Source organism: Monodon monoceros, unplaced genomic scaffold (genome assembly GCF_005190385.1).
Source record: "Monodon monoceros isolate NGI ecotype Baffin Bay Population unplaced genomic scaffold, NGI_Narwhal_1 Super_Scaffold_2, whole genome shotgun sequence".
Classification (NCBI taxonomy): domain Eukaryota; kingdom Metazoa; phylum Chordata; class Mammalia; order Artiodactyla; family Monodontidae; genus Monodon; species Monodon monoceros.
The window spans coordinates 74724121-74747032 of NW_021703776.1; the positions used below are offsets into that span (position 1 = coordinate 74724121).

The window sequence follows — 22912 nt, forward strand, 5'->3', positions numbered from 1 at the left end:
TGTTAACATCTTTATATAGTACCAGATCATGATTATATATTTAGCTATGATATTAGATTATTGAAGATAGTCTGCCTTTTAAATAAGGCAGTATAAAATTATCCCCACCATATTCTTATCATATTGATTGTATATACCTTTATGATATAATTGGGTACAGAATAATCTGATTCTGGATGTAAATAATATTGTTCTGTTAAGCATTCTAAAAGTAAGAGGCATGAGTAGAAAAGGTAAGTTTTCCTAGAACACTCAATACTTGCAAACCTAAGGTAGTTTTTTGATCATCGTTTTCTCTTTTCTGAACATTCCTTTAAAAACTATGTATTGAAGTTCTCCATAACATTTGGTTTTGCAGGGAAAAAAATATTATAACAGTACATTGAACAGTAGATATGTCAAATTTTGTCCATGTTTTAGTCATTGCTTTCATTCATTGTCAGTTCTAAGACCTCCTCCTTTGTGCCTAGATACTTGTGGCAAACTTCTTGTGAGTATCTGCTATACTTGTACCCGCTGGTCTTTGAAACAATAAGAAACTCTCCTGTTTGTGTCCTTTGCTCACATGGTGTTTACTGAAACGGATCTCTCTTATTTTTAAGGTATCCCTATTTTTTCCTTAAGAAACTGCCCTTTTTGTACTTCCTACATCCAACAATGACGCTTCCTCCAGAACTTAGCATTTTGTTATTTTGGGGGGTTTTGGCATATTTTCTTCCCACTGACTTCTTTCTACTCAGTTTTTCATATCTCTCTCCGAGAGTATCAGTCAAGTAATCTGACAGAGGCAAAATTATCCTCTTTAGTCCACAGTGGTTCTCATGATTGGGGGAAAGCTACTATATTTGTGTGCAGGGACAAATTAGGGGATCCTAATATACCTATGAAGCTCAAGACAGTACCAACCCAATCAAGAACTATTTTATAACAAGCTGATAATTTCATTTAACTCTTCACATGACTTTGGGAAGCTCAGTTTTTTAAGCCAATGGGGTAATTACACCTTCTTTCCTAGCAGTTTTGAGTGTTAACAAACATAAGGTGAAGAGGAATTCTTTTTCATTAATGAGGAAATGCAAAACAGTACAATCACTTTGGAAGACGGTGTGGTATGTAGTTACTTATAAAACTAAACATATTCTTGCGATATGATCCAGCAATTGCATTCCTTGGTATTTATCCAAAGAAGTTGAGAACTTATGCCCACACAAAAACCTGTACACAAATGTTTATATAACTTTATTCACAGCTGCCAAACTTGGAAGCAACCAAGATGCCCTGCAGCCTGTGAATGGGTAAACTTTGTTGTATCCAGACAAAAGAATTTTATTCAACCCTAAAAAGAAATGAGCTATCAAACCATGAAAACACGTGGAATAAATTTAAGTACATATTACTACGTGAAAGAAGCCAATCTAAAAAGGCAACATATGATTCCAACTATATGACATTCTGGAAAAGGAAAAACTATGGAAACAATAAAAAGATCAGTGGTTATCAGGAGTTAGAGTCGGGGAGGGATACATATATGGAGCACAGAAAAATTGGGGGACAGTGAAAATATTCCGTATGATACTACAGTGATGGATATGTGTCCAAACCCATAGAATGTACAACACCAAGAGTGAACAGTAAGGTAAACTATGCGAGTAGGGTGATTGTGATGTAGCAATGTAGGTTCATCAATTGTACTACTCTGGTGGAGGATGTTGACAATAGGGGAGACTATGCATGTGTGTGGGTAGGGGTTATATAAGAAATCCCTGTACCTTCCACTCAATTTTGCTTTGTATCTAAAACTGCTCTAAAAAAGTCTTAATTGAAAGAAAAAACACAATGAGACATCACTTCACATCTGCTAAAATGACTATATTTAACAGATCATTTAAAGTTTTGTGAGGCTGTAGAGAAATTAGAACCCTCATATATTGATGATTGGGATTATTAAATGGTGGGATTATAAAATGGTGCACTCTGGCAGTTCTTCCAAGGTAAATATACAGTTGCTGTATGATTTACCTATTCAACTTCTACATGCCTAAGAGAAATAAAAACTTATGAAAACTTGTACATGAATGTTCATAGCGCCTAATAGCCAAAGGTGGAAACAACCCAAATATCCATCAATTAATGAATGAATACTTGTGTATGAATTTTAAAAAATATGTTATATCCAGACAGCAGAAATGTGTTCAGCATAAAAAGGAATGAATTACTGATAGACGTTAGAAACACAGATGCACCTTGAAAACTTTATGCTACTTAAAGAAGTCAGTGACAAAAGACTGCATAGTGAATGATTCCGTTTATATGAAAGGTTAAAATAGGAGAATCTAGAGATTGAAAGTATATTAATATTGTCTAGGGCTGGAGAGATGGAAAGTAATGGGGAGTGACTGCTCATGGAAACGGGGTTTCCTTTGGGGATGATGAAAATGTAAAATGTGGTAACGGTGGCACAATTCTGTAAATATACTAAAATTCACTGAAATGTACACTTTAAATGAGTGGATTATATAGCATATGCATTATATTCACAGTAAAACTGTTTTTAAATTTAATTTAATTTAATTTATTTTTGGCTGTGTTGGGTCTTCGTTTCTGTGTGAGGGCTTTCTCTAGTTGCAGCAAGCAAGGGCCACTCTTCATTGTGGTGCGCGGGCCTTTCACTGTTGCGGCCTCTCTTGTTGCGGAGCACAGGCTCCAGACGCACAGGCTCAGTAGTTGTGGAGCACGGGCCCAGTTGCTCCGCGGCATGTGGGATCTTCCCAGACCAGGGCTCGAACCCGTGTCCCCTGCATTGGCAGGCAGATTCTCAACCATTGCGCCACCAGGCAAGCCCTATTTTTAAAATTTAAAAAATAAAGAAAAACAAGGTCTGTCGAAATATTTTGTAGTTGATAAATACATAAATGCATCATTATTTTTCCTTGCTGAAAGTAACTTTGGTGCTCGTGAAAATTTACTTTTTTAATACTATAGATAGTCCACATTAGTCTTCTATTATATCATTTCCTTGTCATATTTTTTACTCCTCTTCTTGCTACTATTAATCCTTCAGGGGAGCAGGAAATTAATTTGGTTCTCTTTAATTCATCCATGTCCGTTACCCATAAAAGTCATTTTAATAATCACAGAACCAAATATTTTGTTATTTTTGATTGTGTTGAGAGTTTATTTTTTGACAAAAATAACTTAAAAAAAATAGTTCCAATATTAAAAATCGCTATCAGTTGTAAAAAATTAACTAAATGTGAGTTACAAATTTCAAACTCTGAATGCTAGCTTAAGATATTCAGATTTTAACTAAATTAAATTCCTGTATATTTAATAGGCAAAAAGTGCCTGGGAGATAACCATAAAGATTGTCATCATACTTACTTAGAGTCTTTCCCAGTGATGTAGAAGAGAGGATAAGCATCCTAGAAATTAACTATAAATTTGATAATAAATAAACATATTAAACACACCAGTAGAGACAGAAAAAAAATAATACCAAGGGTCAACATAAGCTAAATATAAAAATATATAATTATAAAAGTTAAATCAAATTACATACTCATGTCTATAAACACCTTAGGAAATGTATGTCTGTCACTTCTTAGCTTTCGAAAGAAGGTTCACTTACGCTTTTTGCAAATATACTGTATTTAGAAGACGATGATCATCAGCCTTAGGCACCCTCAGCTTTGACTTCTGATTGTAGCAGATGAGAAAATTTATGAATGAAGTCCTATTTGTTTTCACTTGGAATAGGTTTCTTTGGGTAAGCCACTATTTTCAAATCAGAGTAGCTCCACAGCAATCAGAAATTCTTTTCTATCTTCTGTCCCTTTTCCTCTGTGGGTCATATGGGTTCTATGAGTAGGCAGGGACATTCTTATTTGGTTTGGCTTGTATTTTCTTGTCTGTCAGTAAATGCATGAATCCCTGTTTATATTCACTTCCTGAGAGAAGTAAGACCAATCATGAAAGAAGGGGAAAATGTATAAATGGACCCAGTAAATAAGAACATGTGGCAAAGTGCAAGGTAAAAGAGCAAGTGAAATTTATTGGGTTATACATTACATCTATTTTAATGCAAGGGAAATAAACACTTTCAGTAGTTCCTGAGACAATGCTTTGATTATATGAACTTTATTCTTTCTTATTAATATCAGTATAATTTATAGGAGTTGAAGTCAGCATGAATTAAAATTAGAGTGTTGAGGGTGTGTGAGTCCCTGATGTTCAGGAAAGAATGACTCATCTGAGTGTTAAAATTCATGTGACAGAAAAGATCATCACACTTTTCCATAGATATTCAAGTTACTAATCATAAATAAGGTTGTCCTTTATTAACGCCCATTCATCCAACTTGTTATTAGTGTTAACAACTGGTTGTAATTGAGAAAAATGGAACTCTAGCATTATAGAATGCTAGAATGGCAAAGGTTTTTGCTAGAATGGCAAAGGTTTTTGCTTTTCCTGTGGTTTTTTTTTTTTTTTTTTTTTTGGCTAAGCTCTGACATTGGCTCATTTTTAGAATGGCAAAGTTCACAAGAATGAGAACAAATAGAGAGTGAAATGATCTTTTGAAAGAAATGGTAGCTGTGTCATCCCAGAGGCAATTAAATATGATGAACAAATCACCAAAATGTACACAGTACACTTGGGATCAATCTAATCTTAGCAGGGGATTCAACAGCCTGCATTAGATGACAATAATTTGATTATTTTCTTTAAATATATAGTTGGCTCTTAAATTTATCCCCAGGTCTGTGTTAGATATTGATACTTACAAAAATTTAGTTATCAACTGAGATTGTTAAGATAGTAGGAAGCATGAATATGTGAACCTAATCTTATTTTCCTTCAAATCAATTCTTCTGTTTATCCATATTTGATTGGAATTATCTTTTTCAAACATTTCTGAGTTATATTTATTTGCATACACTGTTATTTGCAAAGACAATGTGATTTACACTTAGGTGAAAATCTTTAATTTAAAAAACACATAAAATTAAATATAACTTTAAAAGTACTATATATTTCTTAAGTAGGCCTATCTTGGAAAAATAATCATAAATTTTAAAAATAATTGTGGTTTGTGCTCTGTTTTGTATTGTTTTTCATGTTGTTTAAGAGATTTGTATTTTTATCCCTATGAGTGAACCTCTGAGGGTGTTCCTGAAGCTTCAAAGCCCAAATACAGTTTTCATCAAAGACTGAAATCCAAACCTGAATGGAAAATTTCATCTTGTCAATTTCTCACATGATTTGTATTTAGTTTACCAAGGAGGTTTTAAGTGGCATATGAAATCATTGAAACAATAATTCCTGAAAAAAATGCAATATGCATTATTTGTTCTGTCCTCAATAAGTGACTTTATTTACTACAATGTTTGGGAAGCCACGTTTCCTTACAGTTTTTCTCAGTCTCTGATATCTTGGGAACAAATATAAAGCCAACCTCATAAAAATGAGGAAACTTATGTTTATATATTCAAGGAGCTTTGGAACTAGAAACTCATTTTAGCCATGATATTGACCAATATTAAGTAAAGTGGAAAGTTTTTTCTTAGATTCTATTCAAGTGAGTTTAATTACAATCTCACAAATGGACCTTGGATGAAGTATCATTTCACATAAGATTCTAATTAGGCTACAACAACAGAAATAGGAATATAATGTGACCCACATGTCTAGTTTTAAATTTTCTAGAAGGCACACTCAAAAAGTAACAAAAAATGGAATTAATTTTAAAATTTAAACCAATGTGTCCAAAATAGTACCATTCAATATGTAATCAATATTAAAAACTCTTGATGAAATAATTTTTATATCAAGTCTTTGGAATCTATTGAACAGCAGAGGATTAGAGTTTTAAAAAATATTTGTGTTTATTCTTTTTTTTTGCTTGTTTTGATTTTTCTTCCAGTTTTATTGAGATATAATTGACATACAGCACTGTATGAGTTTAAGGTATATAGCATCATGATTTGACTTACATACATCATGAAATGATTATCACAATAAGTTTAGTGAACATCCTTCATCTCATATAAGATACAAAAGAAAAAGAAAAAAGGTTTTTCCCTTGTGATGAGAACTCAGGGTTTACTCTTAACAACTCATATATAAAATACAGCTGCATTTAATTATATTAAGGTTGTTGTATGTTACACCCTTAGTATTTCTTTATCTTGTAACTTATCTTGTACCTTTTGACTACTTTCATCAAAAATATATCCAAAAATACATAGACAGAGCTCTTTTCACTATGTCACTGATGCTGTTTATAAATTGGTCACATGGCTCTGTTTTCTTTGTTAAGACAAAAAAAGTATAGAAACCATTCATGTAAGAGCAGAAAAAAATTAAAGCTCATTTCTCACTGCTGTCTCTTAACCATTTTCTTTCTTCCTTGGCATGTTTCATACATGTTATACTTCCTTCCCTGAGAAACTTTCTGGGAAATACAATGTACACTCTCTCTTTTCCTTCGATAAAAGATTAGAATGCTTTAAAAGACAAATAATTTAACTTTTTAATAATTATGGTTTCCTAATAAGGTAATTACTTTCCATGGTGATACTCTAGGGAATAGAGGCAAGGAGCTTGCCTTCCTAACAAAGACTATCAGAACCACGTTGGGATTTTTGAAAGTACATATTCCCATGTGCTCCTAATATTTTAAGAACCACTTGAGGGGCAGAAGTTGTTTAGAAGTAGGCCTCATTACGTTGGGACTTAGTTTGGGGCTCTATCACTAAGAAAGCATGGTAAGAAGAAGGAATTTAGATACAAATAAAACTTTTTATGCATTTTTTTGATAGGATGGAAATACATAGTACATAGAAAATCTTATGAACACTTATTTTGTTCCTCTCTAACTATCTATCTACCCAAATCCCGTCTTCCCCCAAAGATCCTCCCTCCCCAGACTTGGAAACATCAAGAGCTGGGCTTACATAGGAGTTCACAAACCCGTGATTTCTTTTCTTTTCCTTTTCTTTTTTTCCTTTTACATCCTTCTGCTCAATCTTTGTAGATCCCGGATAAGAGGTGACCAATAGCTCATGTCTCCCATTCTCACCTTCTCTTTCATTTCTTCAACTTCACTTTCAGTTCTAAGCTTCCCCTCTCTTCTTCTTAAGCTGAAAATGTAATTCACTTCCGCCTGGAGTCATTTCTTAGGTGGAGGGGGTCTTTCTTCAAAACTTAGGTCTAGAAAATGGGTGATATCTGACGAATGGATACTTTACAATGACATTTAATTCTCTCCTCTTACAGTACATGAAGTCATTACCCTGTGCATTATATTCTCTGAAACATTTAAGAGAATAATGTGTTAATGACTAAAGCGCTCTCGCTTATGGACCACACTGTTACACTGGGGGCATGTTAGGCACTCCTGTCTTAAACTTTCCCTGGCTCTGAGCTCTCCTCATCAAATTCAGGGATCTCCTTCGTTCCACTTGCATGACTATTTTCACTGCAGAGCTGAGTCAAGGGGAGGAGCCATAGCAGCACCACTCTGATAAATCAGTTCTCCTGAATGTCTTAGATGGATACACTGTTAGCTGACTTTGTTCCTGATGGTAAATTAACCATTTTTTCCTTAGCCCAAACCATACCCAGCAACAGCAAGAATTATTCATTGCATAATTTATGTTAACACTATTCAAGTTCAGCTGATGTAATTTCTGGTTTCCCAAATGTACCCTACAACCCTGGTGGCAGGTTGTGATGGTTTTATTTAATGAAAATTCAAAGGCAGAGGTCTTTTCACTGTTTCACTAATACTCTTTATAATTTGGCCACATGACTCTCAGGTTTTCTTTGTTGTTGTTAAGACAAAAAAAGGTATAGAAACCATTCATCCAAGAGAGAAAAAATTTCTAAATCAAAGCTCATATCTCACTGCCATTATTTAAACATTTTCTCTTCTTTCTTTACTGCCATAAACACAACATACTCCCTTCCCTGAGAAGCCTTCTGGGAAATACACTGTAAGCTTTCTCTTTTCCTGGTTTTTCTCATAAGAAACACTCACTGGGGAGCTTATCTTTTCCATACGTTCTCCTTCCACTTTTGGCCACAAAGTGGTGGTGATGGGGCAAAACCTGTGGGAACTCAACTCAGTCATTTTGCTCTCACTTTTATATACTATACCCAAAGCCAAAGGAGTTGATTTGAGAAACTTCCAGACTCCTTAATGAAGACTCCTTACACCCCTACTAAAAAGGACCTGAATGAGTTTGAAGTCCTTCTACATCTTTGGAGGGGTGTTCCTGTTATGGTTTGAATTGTGTCTTCCCAAAAATTCATGTGTTTAAGTCCTAATCCCCAATACCTCAGGAGGTGATCTTATTTGGAAAAAGAGTAGTTGAAGATGTAATTAGCTCACTTAAGATTAGGTCATACACAGCAATCCCACTACTGGGCATATACCCTGAGAAAACCATAATTCAAAAAGAGTCGTGTACCAAAATGTTCATTGCAGCTCTATTTACAATAGCCTGGAGATGGAAACAACCTAAGTGCCCATCATCGGATGAATGGATAAAGAAGGTGTGGCACATATATACAATGGAATATTACTCAGCTATAAAAAGAAATGAAATTGAGCTATTTGTAATGAGGTGGATAGACCTAGAGTCTGTCATACAGAGTGAAGTAAGTCAGAAAGAGAAAGACAAATACCATATGCTAACACATATATATGGAATTTAAGAAAAAAGAATGTCATGAAGAACCTAGGGGTAGGAGAAGAATAAAGACACAGACCTACTAGAGAATGGACTTGAGGATATAGGGAGGGGGGAGGGTAAGCTGTGACAAAGCGAGAGAGAGGAATGGACATATATACACTACCAAACGTAAAACAGATAGCTAGTGGGAAGCAGCCGCGTAGCACAGGGAGATCAGCTCAGGTGCTTTGTGACCGCCTGGAGGGGTGGGATAGGGAGGGTGGGAGGGAGGGAGACGCAAGAGGGAAGAGATATGGGAACATATGTATATGTATAACTGATTCACTTTGTTATAAAGCAGAAACTAACACACCATTGTAAAGCAATTATACTCCAATAAAGATGTTAAAAAATAAAAGATTAGGTCATACAGGAGTAGGATATTTGCTTCAGATGTTAATTGTTTTTTAAAGAAATGAAATGTTACAGATACAAATAAAACCTTGTCACCATCGATTCTTTTCTCTTTTCCTCTTGAAAAGTAACCATAATCTTAAAGTCACTGTGTACTGTTTAGTTTTATTTTTTAAATTAATGTAACAATCATCAAATCAATATTTATTGTTTTACCGTGTACCAGAAATTGTTCCAAGTATTTTACATCGTGATGTCAATTCATTAAACTAGCAACTGTGGTATTCTCATCTTACCTATGAGGGAACAATGGTCTTAAGGAATAAGCAGCCCTCTGAAGTCACACAGCCAGTAAGAGGTGTGTGACTGGAATTTGAACAGTCTGGCATGTTGGCTCCAGAGATCATACATTTAAATGTTCCCTTACATAGTATGGGCACATAGTACATAGTATGCACCTGTAAACCAATTATGGTACTATCTTAAGTTTTAGATGCTTATATAAATGGTAATGAGGTAATTAGGTAATTACCTCATGAGGTAATGAGATAATGGTAATGAGGTAATAAATGCTTGCAGGATACCTGCAAGCATTCTCATCAACCTGCTTTTCACTTAACATTAATTTGGAGATTTATCCATACTTATACAAATGGCTCTATTTTAGCTATTTCTTAACATGGCCATCAATGTTTCTGAGTGTTGTAGATTTCTACACCCTGGAAAAATGTCGCATGTGATTTAGATTGGGTGAGTAAAGTGAAAATATGAAAAAAGAGATCTTGTAGGACATCAGATTCATTCTCAGATGGAACAGTAGGAGGTGGTACACATAAAATATGAGGATGTGGACATTATTCTATTAAAACTGACCAAATCTACATACACATCTCTTGGAAAGTCTTTGCATACTCTCAGGTACATGAAAAATATATTGAAGAACACTGCTATAGATGATCAGTAAGGTTCGGTATGGTCCAGCAAAGTTGCTAACAATAATCTATATATAAAACTTCGATCAGATGCATAAAGTTATTTACAGTAATGGCTTGTTATGAAGAATATTGTGTGTAGTACTCTTGAATTTGGATTTAATTATCTGGCCAATGAATATGCAAACCCAATTTATTGTTTCTGTTTTCTTCCATTCGTTTTGCTTCATTATTTATCAATCACATTGTGTGGTGTATATTTAGAAATATATGCAAAATCATATTTTATATAGAGGATGCTTTTGGAGAGAAAAGAAAGCAGATGAAACAGAACCACTTAGAAGATTAGTATAGTCACTCAGGCAAAGAAAGATTAGACATGTACATATGGACAGTGGGGTTTGAAACTGGAAGATTTGAAAAATGTTTAAAAATAAAAATCAACAAGGGAGAGTGACAAATTGTTTATGGTGAGAGTGCAGGAAGGAGTCATTAATAACTCTTAACCTTGCCAAAGAAATGTATCTGTGAGTCAGAGTTAATAATGCTTTAATGATGAATTGTGGGAGTTTCAAAGAGAGAGAGATTAGTGGAAGATTCATTGTAATGAAATTGACTTTTAAGATGGATAAGTATATTTTTCGTACTTATGAATATTGTTGATCCTATTTTCCTTATCAACAGGGATCATGTATTATTTCTTATGACAAATGGTATCCGTTGTATAGAGCTTAGAAAATATGGAAAAATACAGAGAAGGAAACAAAAAATACCAGTATGCCTTAGAGATAACCTGCGATGCATGTGTATGGCTGTATAAGTCATTATACTGTGAACATATTATTTTAATGTTTAATATTATAAACAATATTATTTTAATTATAAACAAGTATTATTTAATGTTATAAACAATAATACAGTTATATTTTATTATAAACACATTATTTTAATATGGCTGATAACCCAGTTATTTGCCAATCTTCAATTACTGCACATATACAGAATTGAAATTTTGATTTGCTTTTACAAATGGTGCCAAAATGAAGAGTAAACAGCATTTTATACACACACACACACACACACAAACACACAAAACGAGTTACAGTAGAATCAGAGAAAAAGCATAAGAAAGGCACAGAGAAATAATAAATATTTAAAGCATGTTAAACAGTATAATTTCCCTTGAGCATAGAGATTTTGAAAGCTAAGAGAAGTTAAGACTGGAAAGAAAAGCTGACATACTATCATGATGACAGATGATGGAATTTGTTCCTCACTTGGTTATAAATATGAAACCAATGTAGTTGCTAAAATATAACTGGGTAAAATGAGCATTTACCTTGGAGGATTATATAAAGTGAATAAGAGTGGATAAAGGCTGAAAAAAATGAGGCCAGTTAGAACACTGAATAATCAAGGAAATAGGCATGAGAGCTTGAACTAGAATGTTATTTTTAAAGGAAGAGAGAAAGAACTGGAAGTGATTAGCATCAGTGAGAGAAAATGATAATGGTTGGACAGATATAAGCAAGAAAGGAATGTGAGGAATCAATGTTTCAAGCCTGGGAAACTTGGAGAATTTTGCTAGGATTCTGGAGAAGAATCGTATTTAATGGGATAAGATGAAGTGTTCAGTTTGGGTTGCAATTTTCTGCTGCCTATCAGCAAACAATAGATATACCCTAACGCTGAAGGATATGTGCTTCTGAAGCACAGAAGCATCATTAAAGATAGAAATAGAGACTCATTTAAAAGGAGGGAATGATAAAATTTTAAAGGGGGAAATAGAAGATTTTAAATTGTTAGGAGTATAGAGAAAAGAGAATATGATCTATGCTAAAACTTAATCCATTAAATGTAGGGCGTGAGTAAAGAGATTTAATCATGGTATAAGGAATACTCACAGAGATAAATGATTTAAATGGTTCTTATATTTTAAGACAAAGTGGTTGGTCAACTATCACAAACACTGTGAGGAAGTTTTGGAGGAGGAAGGATGGTTGGCCGTTATATTCGTGGTATATTTTACATTCAGCAAGACTTTCTTGATCAAATCATATGGAGGTGAGAGTGAATCAGTGAAGGACTGACACTCAGGTGATCCTCATGAGATTCTTTATCAGAGACACAAGCATATACCAAACTTAGATCAATTTGGGGAATGGTTACTCCACCTGAAGAAGTTAGGGTATTTCCATTTCAAGCCCTTTATTAGTGTTCCATGTTTTGGAGTTTTCTAGAAGAAAACCAATTATAAAAACCAATTGTTGGCCTTCCCTGGTGGCGCAGTGGTTGAGGGTCCGCCTGCCGATGCAGGGGACACGGGTTCGTGCCCCGGTCCGGGAAGATCCCACATGCCGCGGAGCAGCTGGGCCCGTGAGCCATGGCTGCTGAGCCTGTGCGTCCGGAGCCTGTGCTCCGCAACGGGAGAGGCCACAACAGTGAGAGGCCCGCCTACCGCAAAAAAAAAAAACAAAACAAAAACAATTGTAAATGTTAAGATGCTTTTAGAATGGACATCTGAAAATAAAATGTAGTTTTGAAAGACTGTCAAATCAATGTAGCTAAATTTGCTTTACACTGTAAGCTCTGCGCTGTTACTTTATTTCAAGTTAAAAATTATTCTTAAAAGATTCTAAATACCATGTTTAATAGAATTACTCTAATTATTTGAAAGTTTTAGGTTTTATTTATAATACTTTAATATTATATTTAATTTAAATTTTTGAAGTACATATTAATCATTTAAATTAGGAAAGTACTGAAGAACACATTAATTTAAAAAAATATTCCAACTTACTACTAACTTGTAATTCGTTATTAGCTCTAAGTCTCCATTATTAACTTATGAGTTTGAATACTGTGAAATCAACGTCACTAACATGGGAGATATTTAGGATGAATGGTTGAATTTTTCTAGATCATAGCTCTAGATGAAAATACAGTAGATTAAAATACAGTGTTAGTAATTAGGAAACTATATTATTTAACAGATAGGGTCACAATATAATATTAAATGTACCTTTACAGTACAACCACTCTAGAAATGGTTTGGCAGATTCTTATAAAGTGAAACCGACACTTACTATAACACCCAGCAATCTAATTTTAAATATTTAACCAAGAAATGAAACTTTACGTTCAAACAAAATCTTTCAATAAATTTCAGAGTAGCTTGATTCATTATCATCAAAACCTGGAAAAGTCCTTCAATGGGTAAATAAATAAACTGTGATAAATCCATGCAATGAAATACTTATTCAGCAATGAAAAGGAGCAAACTGTTGAAACGTGCAACAGCATGAATGAATCTCCCAATACATTATGCTAAGTGAAAAGGCCAGATTCAAAAGGCTACAGCCAACATGGTTCCAATTATATGACATCCTTGAAAATGAAAAAAGCTGTAGGAAGAGAAAATATATAAAAACAGATGAGTGATTATTAGGAGTTAGAGGTGGGTGTAAGTGTTGAAACACAAAGAGGCAGAGTGTAATATTTTGGAGAGGTAGAACAGTTGTGTATCTTAACTGTGGTGATGCTACACTTTTGAATACATTTTTCAAAACTCAGAAAACTGTACATCAAAAGGAATGTTTTACTGTATATAAATTAGACTTAAAAAACTATTTTTCTCTTAAATTAGCCCATCAATTGCTAAAAATTTTCTTTAAGAAAAAAATACTACACTTAAAATATCTACACTGGTGTCTGACTTACTTCATTCAGTATGACAATCTCAGGGTCCATCCACGTCATTGCAAATGGCATTATTTCATTCTCTTTTATGGCTGAGTAATATCCCATTGTATATATGTACTACATCTTCCTTATCCATTCATCCATCAATGGACATTTAGGTTGCTTCCATGTCCTGGCTATTGTAAATAGTGCTGCAATGAACATTGGGGTACATGTGTCTTTTTGAGTGAAGTAAGTCAGACAGAGAAAGACAGATATATGATATCGTTTATATGTGGAATCTAAAAAAAATGGTACAAATGAATTGATTTACAAAACAGAAATAGAGTCACAGATGTAGAAAACAAACTTATGGTTACCAAGGGTGAAGGCAGGGGAGAGATAAATTGGGAGTTTGGGATTGACATATACACACTACTATATATAAAATAGATAACTGATAAGAACCTACTGTATAGCACAGGGAACACTACTCAATACTATGTAATGACCTATATGGAAAAGAATCTAAAAAAGAGTGGATATATGTATATGTATAACTGATTGACTTTGCTGTACAGCAGAAACTAACACAACATTGTAAATCAACTATACTCCAATAAAAATTAATTTAAAAAATGACTTAAAAAAATATCTACATGATGTATCATAAGGTATATGTTTAAATGCCTCTATTTTAACAAACTCGATTTAATGTTAGCAGATGTGTAAAGATTTTAATACTAGTAAATACAAATTTGTGGTCATTATATCAAAGGTAGTAACTATTGTTTAAGAAACCATGATGTGACACAGCAGGAAGTAGAATATTTACAGTTAGAAGGAAATGAATTTACATCCCAGTTCTGACGCATAGTTGCTATATGTCATCAAAAGAACTACGCTGCCTTTCTGGGACTCAGTTTCCTTGGAAATGGGGTTAAAATACTCACGTGCTTTATTTATTATAATAATTAAATGAGATAGTTCTATCCAAGACCCTCAATAAATTTTTTTTGCTAAAAATCATTTCCTCCCTTTTCTTGAAAATTATTTTCTGAAGAAATTTTTAAATCCCATGGGATTGTAATTTATTGGCAATTTTTACATATGTTTTCAAAAAAGGCCTGGAAATGTGGGCTAACATATAATATTTATGCCAAAAAGTCACTTGCAGCACACAGTTTGCTCAAATATAATTTAAGTTTCAGTAATAGAAACCTAAATATACTCTTTAAAGGACTATACACAATCATAAACAGATTTCTGATCTCAAAAAAATATTTTTCTGAAGCTACATTTTTTTTATTTTCAGTTATTTATTAAAAGGAAAAGGTCCACTAAATTTGATTAAGGGTCTGCATTATTATTGTAAATGGAAATATATATTTTTTACAGGAAAATACAATTATTTTATGTAATACTTATAGCACTGAATTCAGGGAGTGTGAAATATTTCAAAGGAGGAGAGAAATGGTAGAAGATAAAGTCAAGGAGCTATAAGAAAGAAAGGCTCAGAACATGGTAGACATTGGTGGAAAGGCTCAGAACATGGTAGACATTGGTGGCCATTTTAAGCCATTTGTCTTTATCTCTTTGAGACACTGGAAGCCAGTGTATTAGAGACATTTCAACAAATGAAAGACACTATTTATTTATTATCACACCAGCTGCCTTGTTACAAGTAGATTGTAGGGGAAGAAGGACAAAACTCAGAAAGGCTAATTAGGAGACTGTTATAATAATTCAGGTGAGAGAAGGCGGTGCCTTGACCAGGAAGGTGTACAAGATTAACCAGTTACTGAGGGGAAATTACATGGACTCAATAGGGAAAAGTTTTGTAGTACTTGATATGGGAGAAAATGTAGGGGAAATGAAGAGAATAGAGAAATATAAGGGATATAAAGATAGGAGTCATGAAAATACTAGATGTTTGCACGTAGATAAGTAACAAAAAGGAAAAATAAGACAAGGGATACTAAGACATATTATGCTCTAAATGAGAACTAAAAATATGCAGAATGAGTTTCACAGTGAATGTCACTTCAGGAAATCTGCCTACCACAATTAAAACTGATGGACTCTCTTGTCCACAGACATGGCTTCAATCAGGTCCAGCTATCAGAGTGGCATGACTCCCAGTGTTGCCAGATTCATGGGCCATTAGGACCAACCCAAAATGGCTTTGAGGATTATTCTGAGAATATAGAAAGTTGCCAGAAAACAGTAGCAAAGTATGATTTTCCCTGAAGATTTCCAGAGGGAGTTTTGCAAAAACTTTTGAATTGCTGTGAAAATATACTGAACAATGTTCTGTTCTGTTTCTGGTTTGAACCCCTTGAGACCTATAGGAATCATTAACAAGGAAAATCAGTCGAGCTTGAAGAAACAATGTACATGGATCCTACTGATAAAACTAGAACTTGGGAAACTTTGAAACACATAACTGGGAAGGATAGTTGGCTGATGGTGTGGTAGTTATCCCAGTGCTGCAAAGAACTCTTTATTATGAATGTATCGTTCTGGTGAAACAGTTCTGACCGCCAATGGGAAGCTACAGCCTAGAATTCCCCACAGGTCTCACAGTCAGTAATGAAAGCCCAGAAGCAGCTGCTCTTTGGGAACTTGAGGAAGAAACTGGCAATGAAGGTGACGTTACTGAATGTTCTTTAGCTATAAGTATGGATCCAAGTTTGTCAGCAGTACCACATACATTGTGGCAATAACTGTTAATGGAGATGATGCTGAAAATGTAAAACCTAAGCCAAAGCCAGAGGATAGAGAATTTGTGGAAGTAATTTTTTGCTAAAGAATGATCTCTTGAAGAGATTTGATGCTAAAGTGACTGAAGAACATCTGACAGTGGATGTCAGTCTTTTCCTATGCTCTCGCGCTGAAGCATGTAAACGTGAAGCTGTTTGAAGTTCCCTTCCTGTAATTTTAGGTGCAAAGAGCAATGGCCATGTTTTTGTAAATGAGACCACCGGGGCCTCCTTTACTAAGACTTTGTATTCAGCTTAGTTTAATGTCGACTTGAAATTAACTTTTCCATACAATATAAGCAACACAGAATGAAAAAAAAAGAAAAAAAATCCTCAAGTGGGGTGGTAGCTGAAACAATGGCAGAACATAAATATTAGTCTCTGAGAAGAAACCAAAAAGATGAGATCATATTCGAGAAATTATTTGTTGAATCTGGCTCAATGCTAAGCTAGCAGTGAGAACACAGCAGGAACGAGAAGGATGTTGGATGCTAGTAGACAAGGAGGTATATGCTTCTGAAGTGAAAAGGAAGCCAGTGGGAATGACAGACACCTGAGTCATTCTAGGATTTTTGCATAAAATAAAGTTGATGAGGGACAGGAACAGGGCTGTACCTTCAGCTTGGGTGTAGGAAAGATACCCAGAAACCCAGTCATAAGCAGAGAGATATTCTACAGGATGGGAGAATGGAAGAAGTCACTGGTATCTTCTGGAGTTATACAAGAGTAAACACATATTCCAAACATTGTCTTATGTATGGATGCTCTCAAAGCAGATTGTCCTTGCTATAAGCAATGATCTAAGAAAACATTTACCTATAACAGGAAGCCTTGAAGACAATTTAGACTTTTGAGAAAGACACCCTAATTCATAGAGCGCTACTTGTGAGTGACATCTGGGATTGCCTCTTAGACTTGAAACCTTTTTCTATTAATGTGTTTATCCAATACATTATACCAACTTATCAGCCTTAGGTAATTATTGACCATCAGACTCCATTTTTGAACAATTAAATCTCACCTTCTAGGTGCATTTGAACTTTACGTAGTTAATGATTCCTAAGTGAATGTAAAGCCAGACAAATTTCTTACTGTTTTGAATTCCTAATGTCATATTCAGGTTCCTGCAGGGAGATTGAAATCAGTCAGGATTTCCTAGGCAACAATCTGAAAATAGTTGAAAAGGAGGGCCTTTTTAATATTCTTTAATGTGCTTTACCACATGTAGTGCCAACACCAGTTTGCACCTAAGAGTACTTACCCATGTTCATTTTCCCTGCTGCAACATTTACAACTCCAGTAGGCCTCTTATTTTTTCCAAGGAAGAAGCAGAAGTAGCCTCGGGATGATTTCACTCTCTGTGGACACTGGGCCAGGATAATGAACAACATAGAAAGAATAAAACTCCGTAGAATCAAATGTTTTCTGTTTGCAGGGTAAACAGGGTTCAATTAAAATTTAATTTAAGTAGATGTTTTGTCTAGCCAAACTCAAATGGACTTTTGGATCAGAAGCAAAATAAGGAATTTCTAGACTCCAGTCTCCCCTCACACACATTTGAAGTATCACTCCCATACAAAATAAATATTTTGTGTTCTTATTCACCTATTTAAGTCTGTGGCCTATTAATAGAGACTTCTGAGTAATATAAAGAGATTAATGATTTTACTTGGGTAAGCAGATTATATAAAACAATACTAACTATATGAAATACACTTGAAATAAATTGCCCCTTTTGACATGATTTGAGTACAGCACTAAAAGGATACAGGATCAGACATATCAAGAGTAGCTTTGCATATAAACCAAGTAATTACTACTTAATAAATTAAGCATATTCTAATTGCAACATTCATAACACTACATTACGTTTTTAAGTATGTGGCTGTCCTTTACTGTGACATTTACTTTGAGGGTAGTATTTCACTGAATCTATGATTCACCACTAATTTATATGCCACTAAGAGCAAGACATTATGATTTTTAATATGACACAATTATTTCTTTTTTCCCTTCTCTTCAATTTTTTGCAATAGTTTGAGAAGGACAGGTATTAACTCTTCTTTATGTGCTTGGTACAATTCCCCTGTGAAGCCATCCAATCCATGACATCTGTTTGTTGGTAGCTTTCTGATTTATTGATTTGATTTCAATACTAATAATTGGTCTGTTCAGTTATATATTTCATCCTGATTCAGTCTTGGAAAATAGTGTATTTCTAGGAATTTGTCAAGTTCTAAGGCTGTACAATTTGTTTACATATACATGTTCATAGTATTCTCTTATTGTGTTTCTGTGATGTCAGTTGTAATTTCTTCTCTTTCATTTCTTAGTTTGCTTATTTGGGTCCACTCTCTTATTTCTCTTAATGAACCTGGCTAAAAGCATATAAATTTTGTTTATATTTTCAAAAAATCAGCCCTTGGTTTCACTGATTTTTTTTCCTATTGTTTTTCTGGTCTCTATGTTATTTGTCTCCTCTCTAATCTTTATTATTTCCTTCCTTCTGCTGACTTTGGGCTTTGTTTCCTCTTCTTTTTCTAATTCCTTTAGATGGTAGGCTAGGTTGTTTATCTGAGATTTTTCTGGTTTCCTGAGGTAGATCTGTATCACTATAAACTTCCTTCACAGAACTGCCTTTGCTGCCTTCCAAACATTTTGGAGAGTTGTGTTTTTATTTTCATTTGTCACAAGGTATTTCCTGATTTCTTTGTTAACCCATTGATTTTTTAGTAGCTCGTTTTACGGTCTCTATGTGTTTTTTTTGTTTGTTTTTTTTTTGTTTTTTTGCAGTACGTGGGCCTCTCACTGCTGTGGCCTCTCCCGTTGCGGAGCACAGACTCCGGACGCGCAGGCTCAGCAGCCATGGCTCACGGGCCCAGCCACTCCGTGGCATGTGGGATCTTCCCAGACCGGGGCATGAACCCGTGTCCCCTGCAACAGCAGGTGGACTCTCAACAACTGTGCCACCAGGGAAGCCCAGTCTCTATGTGTTTATATTTTTTTCCATTTTTCTTCCTGTAATTGATTTCTGCACTGTTGTGGTTGGTAAAGATGCTTGATATAATTTCCATCCTCTTAAATTTATTGAGACTTGTTTTGTGATCTAGCATGTGATCTATCCTGGAAAATGTTCCATGGGCACTTGAAAAAGGAAAAGAATGTGTATTCTGCTATAGCAGGGGTCCCCAACCCCCAGGCCTTGGATCGGTACCCGTCCATGGCCTGTTAGGAACCAGGGCTCACAGCAGGAGGTGAGCGGTGGGCAAGCAAGCAAAGCTTCATCTGCCGCTCCCATCACTCCCATTGCTTGCATTACCATCTGACCATCTCCCTCCACACCCCCATACGTGGAAAAATTGTCTTCCACAGAAACGGTCCCTGGTGCCAAAAAGTTTGGGGACAGCTGTGCTATAGGATGGAATGTCCTGTAGATACCTATTAAGTCCAGCTGCTCAAATGTGTCATTTAAGGCCACTCTTTCCTTACTGATTTTCTGTCTGGATGATCTGTTCATTGATGTAAGTGGGGTGTAAAATTTCTCTACTATGTTTGTATTATTATCAGTTTTTCCCTTTATGTCTGTTAATGTTTGCTTTATATATTTGTGTTCCTATATTAGGTACATTTATGTTTATAAACATTATATCCCCTTCTTGTATTAATCCCTTTATCATTATATAATGCCCTCCTTTGTCCTTTATAATAGACTTTGTTTTAAAGTCTACTTTATCTGATATGAGTATTCCTACTCCAACTTTCTTTCTGTTTCCATTTGTGTGGAATATCTTTTTCCATCCCTCACTTTTAGTCTGTGTGTCTTTAGCTGTGAAATTATTCTACTGTAGGCAGCATATAGATAGGTCATTTTTTATAATCCAATCAGCCACTCTGTCCTTTGATTAGAGCATTATTCCATTGATATTTAATGTGATTATGATAACTATGTAATTATTGTCTTCTGGTTGTCTTTACAGTTCTTCTCTGTTGTTTTCTCTTCTTTTAGTCTTTTCCCTTGCGATTTCATGATTTTCTTTGGTTTTATGTTTGTATTCCTTTCTCTCTAATTTTGTGTATCTATTGTAGGTTTTTGATTTGTGGTAACCATGAAGTTCATATATGTTGACCTATAACTATATCTACTTGTTTAAAACCGATAGTCATTTAAGTTCAAACACATTCTATAAGCTCTACACTTTTTTACTTTTCCCTCATATTTTGTGTTTGTGATGTCATATTTTACATCTTCATGTCTATCACTTTATTTATTTTAGTTATAGTTGACCTTACAATCTTTGTCTTTTAACCTTTATACAAGATAATTTAAATGGTTAATTCACAGCATTTACTATATATTTGCCTTTACCTGTAGGATTTTTCCTTCCTATAGTTTCCTATTTCTTGTAGCCTTTTCTCTTTCATTTAAAGAAGACCCTATAACACTTCTTGTAAGTATAGTTTAGTATTGATGAACTCTTAGTTGTTGCTTGTCTAAGAAGCTCTCTACTTCAATTCTGAATGATAACCTTCCAGGGTAGAGTATCCTAGGCTGTATGTTTTTTCCTTTCACCATGTTAAATATATCATAGAACTCCCTTCTGGCGTGAAAAGTTTCTGCTGAGAAATCAGCTCATAGCCTTATTGGGGTTCCCTTGTATGTGACTTCTTTGATGCATTTAGAATCCTCTCTGTAACTTATGCCATTTTAAGTTATGATATGTTTTGGTGTGGCTCTCTTGTTTCAAATTCTCTGTGCTTCCTGTACCTGAATATCTGTTTCCTTCACATTTAGGAATTTTTCAGCTATAATTTCATCTAATACATTTTCTACTTCTTTCTCTCTTTCTTCTCCTTCTGGGACCCCTATAATGCAAATGTTAGTACGCTTGATGTTGTCCCAGAGGTCCCTTAAACCATTCTCATTTTTTAAAATTTGTTTTTTCTTTTGCTGTTTTGATTGAGTGATTTTTGCTTTTTGAGTTCTTTCTAAGAAATCTTTGCCTTAGCCAAGGTCAAATTTTTTTCTATATTTTCTTAGAAAAGATGTATAGTTTTATGTTCATACTTCGGTTTATAATCCATTTTGTGTTAATTTTTTGTGTGATGTGAGGAATTTGCCATATATCACTTTTTTTAATATGTTGTCAAGATGTTCCAGTAGAATTTCTGGAAAAGGTGGTATTTTCTCCATGCAATTTATTTCACAAATTCTCTGGAAATCAACTGACAGTATATGTAAGGGTATCTTTGTGGGCTGTAATTTCTCTTCCATTGATTGTTGTGCTCTTCCTTTTGTCAATATCCCATTATCTGTTTACGGTAGCTTATGACAAGCCTTGAAATTAATAATGACAATCCTCTAAATGTTTTCTTCTATTTCAAAATTACATTGACAAACTTACAAACAAAATTATATTGACAAAACTCCCTTTCCATATAAAGTTTGGAATCAATTTGCATTGTACAAAGAAAAAAAAAGCCTCTGGGATTTTGATTGGGACTGAGTGAAATTGATGAATTCATTTGGGGAAAACTGGCATTTTTCTTGAGAATTTTATCCACAGGAAGGATGTATCTCTTCATTTATGTAGGTTTTTCTTTGATTCTTTTCATCAGTGGTTTATACATTTTTTCATACTGATATTACACATATTTTGTTAAATATATGTCTAAGTATTCCATGTTTTGTGGTGCCATATTTCTTTATTTTTCTTTTAATATCAATAGGAGGTGTAGAAGTCCTCTCTACCTTTTAATTCCTGATATTGCAATTTGTGTCTTCTTTCTGTTTTCCTTAATCAGTTTAATGTTTCTAATCTTCTCTAAGAACTAAGTTTGGGTTTCATTGATTTTGTCTATGGTATTTGTTTTTGTTTGTTTGTTTTCTTATTTGATTGATTTTAACTCTGATCTTCTGCTAGGTCATAGTATATGTGTGAGAGTGTGTAATTGAGTCAATCTAGTCAAGAGCTTTTGTTTCATTGTCCTGTGGTTACCTTTCAGTTAACAAGTGTCCTCAAATATTTCTAGCATGACACTGTGCTTATTTTGGAAGCTGGAATACTAGAGGATTTATCTCAAAGTTCATGCTCCTAACCCAGATTTTGCTATTACCAATTTAAATGGTGTTAAATAAAATATAATAGATATAGGAAGGTTAACAATAAAATTGTTGATTTTAATGGTAATACTAAACCTATAGGTAAAATCATGGGGATATAAAATAAAATATTTCTTTTTCAATGAAACCAGGTATCAACTTTTTCCATTAACATGACTTTATTTTTTTATTGAAGTATAGTTGATTTACAATGTTGTGTTAGTTTCTGGTGCATAGCAAGGTGATTAAGTTATACATATATATTACATATATATATACATTTTTTCATATTCTTTTCCATTATGGTTTATTACAGGATATTGAATATAGTTCCCTGTGCTACACAGT

General features: G+C 34.3%; 1 pseudogene; it reads left to right on the top strand.

Annotated features, from left to right (window-relative positions):
- Positions 1–220: 220 nt before the first annotated feature.
- Positions 221–17123, top strand: LOC114901364 (annotated as a pseudogene).
- Positions 17124–22912: the final 5789 nt, after the last annotated feature.